This window comes from Helianthus annuus, chromosome 15 (assembly GCF_002127325.2).
Source record: "Helianthus annuus cultivar XRQ/B chromosome 15, HanXRQr2.0-SUNRISE, whole genome shotgun sequence".
Lineage (NCBI taxonomy): Eukaryota > Viridiplantae > Streptophyta > Magnoliopsida > Asterales > Asteraceae > Helianthus > Helianthus annuus.
This window is the reverse complement of record NC_035447.2, coordinates 66,401,684-66,408,086: the sequence shown is the minus strand read 5'-3', so window position 1 is coordinate 66,408,086 and position 6,403 is coordinate 66,401,684. Positions and strand designations below refer to the sequence as shown.

Sequence of the window (6,403 nt, the reverse complement as noted above, 5' to 3'; positions counted from 1 at the left end):
GGGATAGATGGGTTTGGTCGCTGACGGCTGATGGGTCTTTCTCCACTGCCTCGGTGAAAGATTTTGCCATGAAAGATCAGGTGAGGGAAGGTTTTGTTCCTTTTCCTAAGTGTGGGTGGGTGCCCAAGAAGTGTCTTTATTTTCGTTTGGAGATCAAGGCTTGATCGCATTCCTACAAGACAGGCCCTTGTTAGGCGTAACGTTCGGGTGGATTCGGACGAGTGTGTGCTTTGCGGAGAAGCTGCCGAATCGATTGATCACTTATTTACCGCGTGTGAGAGATCATTGAGGGTGTGGAACCGGCTTGTCGAATGGGCTGATATACCCCCCATCTATGCTTTTTCATTTGATGACCTTATGGAGCATCACAAGGTATGTCGTGGGGATAAAAATTATAAGGAGGTAATTAAGGGTCTTATTTTTGTGGCTTGCTGGTGTATTTGGAAAGCGAGAAACGCCAAGTTTTTTGCTAATAAGGATAGCAGATGGGAAGACATTTTTAGGGAGGTTAGGTCTCTCGGGTTTTTTTGGTTAAAAAATAGATCAAAACACTGTAATCTAGATTGGTTAGAATGGTGTAATTCCCCGATGTATATGTTCTGAGTTTGGGGGTGGTCCTGGTGGCTTTTTTGCCAGGCTGCTGTTTATAAAATTTATACCTTTAAAAAAAACATAAACATATTGACTCTGAACTGACTTTTGACATTTGACTTGGAACTTAATAGAATACAACATACATCATTTTGTGATTTGACTTTGACTCTGATCTGATTTTGACTTGATGGCATTAAGTAGGGGTGCAAACGAGCCGAGCTACTCGCGAGCTACTCGAGCTCGGCTCGAAAAAAAGCTCGAACGAGCCGAGCTTAAACGAGCTCGAGCTCGAGCCCGAGCCCAAAAAACAAGCTCGTTAAGTAAACGAGCCCGAGCTGAGCTTCGCTTATCGAGCTCGAGCCGGCTCGCGAGCCTAAACGATATAATAATAATTACCATTTATATAAATATAAAAAAATAACTTAATTATATGTATAATAATAATTATAATTAATATAAAATAATTAATAAATACTAAACGAGTCGAGCCCGAGCCGAGCTCGAGCTTGAAAATTACCTTCGAGCCGAGCTCGAGCTTTAGAAATAAAGCTCGAATCGAGCCGAGCTCGAGCTTTTATATGCTAAACGAGCTCGAGCTTGATCCTGGTCGAGCTCGGGCTCGGCTCGGCTCGTTTGCACCCCTAGCATTAAGGGGCTGTTTGTTTACCTCTTAATGAGGCTCTTAATGGTTCAGACCTCTTACTGGTTCAGTACTTAATGGTTTCACGAGCAGATGTCTGAATGATTCAGACATTTGGCAGACATTTGGCTCTGAATGATTAAGATTTATACAGAGTCTGAATGGTTAAGACCTCTACTCTGAATTGGTCAGACATTTGCCTCAAACGGTTAAGCATTATACATGCTCTAAACGGTTGAGTCTTCTTACTGGTTCAACACTTAATGATTCAGACCTCTTACTGGTTCATCACTTAACCATTCAGATATTACCAAACAACATCTAACTTATTTTATGACTGTACCTAGGAACTCACAAACTTTAGCGTTGACGTTTTCTAGTATGTCTTTCGGGTAACAACAATTGAGATAACTTATTAGGAGCTTTGCATTGAGGACTATGCCTAGACAGTTATTCTAATTTGAGACTTTGGCGTTTGTGTGTTTACATGTAGACTTTTGTGTAGAACTAGATGTAACACCCGTCGCGTTGCGGCCGGGTTGACATTCACATATCATAGAAGCTAAAAGATTGTCCCGTATTCGTTCGATTCGTTACGGCATCAACACTCGCCAAAGTAACCAAAAGAGAAAACATCGAGTTAAAGAGTTGTATCGAGATGAATAGATACAAATTCCATTTACAAAAGGAGGTAATATAATGATATGTTAGCATAAACGGACCAACTTGTTTGCCTCAGATTTGCCGACTAATATAGCGTGGTTCAGATCTGTCTATTAGACCACCATGGCTGCATCAGAGGTTGCAAATAGAGAAACTCACACTTTCCGTCCTCCGATCCTGCCACGCCAAGAGCCGATCGCGACTTAACTCATCATAGCCTCTTGCACCTGGATGTATATCAGCTCCGAACACCTACACATAGACATAAGTGAAATAGAGTAGAAAGAAGCGAGGCAAATACAAAATAGACACACCTGTAATGACGAAATCAAGTGATTTAGGGAAATTATAAATTTAAGAACTTATCATGCAAGAAGTCACATCAAGATACCCTTTGATACTGACAGAAGAAGAATTTAACATGCCATGATCATACATGTATTAGATTTCACTATGTATCATAAATACAAGCAACAAAGTTTAGTCAGAAAGCAAAAAATTACAAAGAAACCTTCATTTCAAATTGCTGAAGACACACGGTTAGAAATAAACCTAACATATGTAAAGTTTGTTCAACCCCACACAAACACTTATATGGGGGAAAAGAATTATAACAGATATAAAAAAACAATAGATATATGAAAGAGCAATTAAGAAAAAATTATAAAGTTATATGAAAGAGCAATTAAGGGGGATATGAACGATGGGTGTGTGTGATATTAGATGCAGAAAGATGGGTATTACATAAATGGTCCCTCATATTAATAATACATAGATTACATACGTAGTTCCTGACAATATGTAAGGATATTTTTGTCATTATATTCAAACTCAATCGAAAATTTAATGAAAATTAGGCTTAATACCTCAAGTTATTACAAAATTAAAAGTTAAAACCTCAAAGAGTGACTTAAACTATTAATACTTGACCTTGTTAACAGTGTAATTAACTCTAACATTAAAGAAATAAATTGAAGATGAGATTTGAAAAGAACAAATTGGGTATCGTGAATATGTTTTTAAACTAAAAGGCTTAATTAAAGAACTTACAACTTCATCAGATCCATCTCTCTAAATAGCCTTTGGTCATGCCAATTCGCGCACTCGTCCTCGTAGCTGAACCTCGAGGCTTCTTGGCTGACCTTTCGTCGGTTCGGTTAACTTTAATCACCTCAACAATTACCAGCAGAAACCCTAACTATCAATTGTGCAGTACGGCTAAATAATATACATCAATACACACGTTTACTTCCATCTTTCATGGTTCGTTTATAACACAAATTACTTCAATTGACAATAAAATACCTCAATTCGAACACGTGAAAACACATATACGCAACTAAATTTGAAAATGACGTTGATATAATCTACTATTGTAGCCTTAATTTGTTACGAAAGTGAAATCAGACACTCTAAAAAAATATAGGAAAAAAAGGCATACCTGTTAAGGATCCTCGAAATTCCCTTTAGGGCTAATTTCTTGCTCTGTTACAACGATGCAGGAATTTTGCAGATCATTTGAGATAAAAATGTTAGGGTTCGTATTTGGGGTCGGATCTTGATCGGAATCATAAGAAGCAAATGTTGGAAAATTTCGAGTAACAAAAAAGAAAATCATACCTGAGAAGAACAAAATAAGAAAGCTGTACCTGAGAAGAAGAACGACTGTACAATGAACTCTCAATCTATGAGACGCCATCTAAAGAACTCTCAAATTAGGGTACTCATTTGTAAACGAATTTGGCTCACCGTTGCTCTGTTGGAACCCTAGGCGCTACCGGTAACGTCGTCATCATCATGGTCTGCTTCGGTTTGAGTCCATGATTATCCTTAACCTCAGGTATCAACCACACCCTTAGCCGCTAGAACAGGGAGCAAAAGACAGAGATGGTGACGAAAACAGGGTGCTCGACCGTAGACGATTGCCGGATCCCCTTCCGTTGACGCTTCCTCTCTTCGATTCTCCTCTGTTTCTTCTCTCTCAATTGAATTTCTGGTCCTCTCACTCTATTGAAGAAAAGGAAGCTTGGCCAGGGCAATTCTGTAAAGGAGCGACCGTAAATGTATATAGAATTACGAATGTACCCCTCGATACTGTAGCAAGTATGTGTTATCAATTAATATATATAATAATGTATTTCACCATACATTTTGAATTAAAAATATTTTTTGTATTTATCTTGTAACAATGTGATGTGATATACGATCCGTCGCATTCCCGTATTTCTAAGGGGTGTGACAAAACTCAAAAGTCAAAGATCCACATTTGAATTTGATGTGTCAACAGAGATATTCTTCAACATTAAAATTGGCAAGGATTATTTACTCTATTAATAAGCCACATTAAAACATATATAAGCAAATCATAATAGAAATGATTTGTATACGGAAGTTAAAATGTTTGCGTCAAGCATGAGTAAATTGGATTATAATCTTGGCTAATAGGTCAACATTAGAATTATTAGTATGGGATGGTTAAACTAACTAGGTTAATTTTTACTTAGGCGTTGTTTAGTAGACTCTAAATGATTTTATTAAAAATCTACCTCTGAATCAATCAGAGGTAGAGTGTGTTTGGTTTACTTAAAAGACATTTTTTAATGGTTCCTGGAGCCTTTTAATGGATAAGTTTTAGATACATGCCGACCCATCAAGAGGCAACCTCTTAATTTCTTAGCACAATGTTGCCAACAGCCCCTTAGTATGCGATCGTTGAAGGAAAATACGTTCACACTTAGGATTGTCAGTAAAAATTTCTTAAGTTAGAATTAGTCTTAGTCAATAAGTCAAAGTTGAAATTATTAAAATCCAATTTCTCATTTAATATTTAATATTTAGATAGAAGTTAAAATTTATAAAATGTAACATGCTATTTTTAGATTTCCATAAGATTTTCAAATAATCATTTTACTAAAATATACAAACTGATGTTTATTAATTTTTTTATATTCTGACGACATATCTTTTATTAATATTTTTTTATATTCTGACGACATATCTTTTATTCACATAGAGCAACTAGTGGGATTCTCATGCGTTATGTAATGGGTGTTTGATTGGTATCGATTCGATTCATTATGGTATCGGCTGTGATTGCCGCCGGGGGGGGGGGGGGGGGGGTTAAAATAAAGCATAGGCTTTGAGCCCTTGCTTCTCTAGGGCCCCTCAATTCTAGAAAAAAAAAAAAAAAAAAAAAAAAAAAAAAAACTATATGTATACACAGAGACGATACATGAATCATAAGATCGAAACATTTTTTTTGTGACATAAAGGCATGTGTATTCATTATCCGCTTTGGGCTCGCAACAAGATTGAGACAACTTTTGTACCGGAACTCTTTATAGCAAGCGAAATCGAAAACAAAGAAAATAAAGTCGTGATATACCCAAAAGAATATCGACACTTATTTTCCTTCCATCGTAAACCTGATCCAATAGGGTTCTAATAACACTGATATCACTACCGTTGTTTGGTCGGTATCAGGATGGTTCGTTTCAATTAGTATACTGTATAACACAAAGAAATACATTATTCTTAACACAACTCGTACGCTGCAAAAAACTTGTGTGCAACGGTTTCGTTATACAAAAGTTATCTCATGTAAACCAAAACATAAGGTCATGTAACCAAAAAATAAAGTCGTGCTTTACATCAGTTGAAATCCATAAAAACGAATACCGATATCGGTTCTAAGAATAACGATACACGTACCAACGTTGTTTGGCCCATATCCATTTCGTTCATCACAACACCTGGACGACACCGGCACTCGATATAGCCTATGTTACAAAAAAAAACACCCTCTTTTTATAACACACTCTCGTTTTCAACAAAATTTATGCAAGAACGTCGAGAGAAAAAAAAAACACAGTCGCATTTTTAGTTTCTATTTAATAAAAAGCAAATGAACAAATGTTGTTAGAAAAAAAAAACAAATTAGTATAAAAAAACTAAATGAGTTAAAAATGTATATTATTAGAGGGTGTTTAGGGTTGAGTTTTGAAGATGACTTTTAGATTATTGAGTTTTGAAATCGTAAATAATTAGTTCAGAGTGTTTGGGTAAAAAAATTAAAATATTGATTATTTGCGTTTAGAAAGTTACAAAACGATGTTTTCCAAAAGCAGCTCCCCCCTACTGCAACAAAACGCAGTTTTCCAAAAATCGATTATTTGCGTTTAGAAAAGGATTTTCACTTGTTTATTTTTTTAAATATATATTTTCCAAACACTCAAATAGTTGATTGTCTGATTATTGTGATATCAAGCAATATAATCAAATCCAAACACTATCTTTCAACATCACATTTTGTTATAGTTAACTATCTGATTCTGATTATTCAAAACGCATAATCTATTTTCAAAACTCAACTCCAAACACCCTCTTAGTTACTCTTAGTTAAAGTAGTTTTGGATTTGTGGGCCTTTGGAATTCTGAACATGAGTTGAAGAAGGGAGATTTGCACATAAGAAAAGGATCAAATCTGAACACTATTTTGTGTAAATA

At 35.9% G+C, this 6,403-nt stretch overlaps 1 long non-coding RNA gene across 4 annotated transcripts; it reads right to left on the bottom strand.

Moving 5' to 3' along the window:
* Positions 1-1,742: 1,742 nt before the first annotated feature.
* Positions 1,743-4,021, bottom strand: LOC110911773. 4 transcript variants are annotated; one of them, XR_004880877.1, is made up of 3 exons: positions 3,518-4,021; positions 2,948-3,382; positions 1,743-2,149 (listed from the first exon to the last, which is right to left on the bottom strand). It is a non-coding gene; the product is annotated as an uncharacterized LOC110911773 (long non-coding RNA). The 4 variants fall into 4 exon arrangements; XR_002577346.1 differs by having other exon boundaries at positions 1,788-2,149; positions 2,948-3,068; positions 3,339-4,021; XR_002577348.1 differs by having other exon boundaries at positions 1,788-2,149; positions 2,948-3,058; positions 3,339-4,021.
* Positions 4,022-6,403: the final 2,382 nt, after the last annotated feature.